Genomic DNA, 1,048 nt, shown 5'->3' with positions numbered 1-1,048 from the left:
AATTGACACATTGACTTATATCTGTCTTCTGGTTCTTATCACCTTGTTTCAGTTGCTTTATTATTTCCCTTCAACACCACTTAAAGGGAAAATCACAGGATATCAAAAAGGGCTTTACAAAGAACAGTTGTAAAGAACAATTGATAAGAAGCTATGTAAATCTTTAACATAAATAAATGTATAACTTTGAAATTTTAAATTAAACACATAGTATAGGGAAAATAGTTAGAAAATATGTTTTAACTAGTCCATTAGTAAACTGGTTAGTAATGTTGAAAGGATAAAACTAAAAGAACTAAAAAGGTATAAATAACGTGATCAATAAGCTTTATCTAAACCTATACAAATGTATATCGAAAAAATAAAGAATATACATTTTGTTATGTTTTCAAAAGTAGCTCATGAATTAGACAAAGAGAATAATCAATACATTCTAAACAATCAATATCATATTGTGTTTCTCAACCTCAAAGCCAACAACAACAAAAATTTTCATATATTTGGAAATCACTAAGCCCATCATTAAATATTCCTGAGGTTAAAGAGAAAACAAAGGTAATTTTATTTTTTTTTAAACAGGCTTCATTCACTTGATTTTTCTTGTATAGAAACCCTATGTTGTAGCCACAGCTGGAGCCTGGGTCCACTGCACGGAGACTCTGGTGTGGGTCTTGACAAGGTGGTCAGTGAACTCCTGATAGGGAGACTTGGTAAACACAGTCTCCTTCCAGAGGTCAGGGGTCAGGTAGCTGTAGGTCTTAGAGATGGCATCAAAGGTGGCCTTGGCGAAATTGCCCAGGGTGGCAGTGCAGCCCCGGGCTGAAGTGTAGCAGTCATCAATACCAGCCATCATGAGCAGCTTCTTGGGCACAGGAGCTGAGACGATGCCAGTGCCCCTGGGTGCAGGGATGAGGCACACCAGCACAGAGCCGCAGCAGCCTGTCACCTTGCAAGGGAGGGTGTGGGGCTTGCTGATCTTGTTCCCCCAGTAGCCTCTGCGCACCGGGACAACGGAGAGTTTGGCCAGGATGATGGCCTCACGGATGGC

At 39.9% G+C, this 1,048-nt stretch overlaps 1 pseudogene; it reads right to left on the bottom strand.

Annotated features, from left to right (window-relative positions):
• Positions 1-613: 613 nt before the first annotated feature.
• LOC113222640 lies at positions 614-1,045 on the bottom strand (annotated as a pseudogene).
• Between the last annotated feature and the right edge of the window lie 3 nt (positions 1,046-1,048).

This window comes from Piliocolobus tephrosceles, unplaced genomic scaffold, assembly GCF_002776525.5.
Source record: "Piliocolobus tephrosceles isolate RC106 unplaced genomic scaffold, ASM277652v3 unscaffolded_32770, whole genome shotgun sequence".
NCBI lineage: Eukaryota > Metazoa > Chordata > Mammalia > Primates > Cercopithecidae > Piliocolobus > Piliocolobus tephrosceles.
The sequence above is the reverse complement of the archived record's forward strand: the minus strand, read 5'-3'. Positions and strand labels throughout refer to the sequence as shown.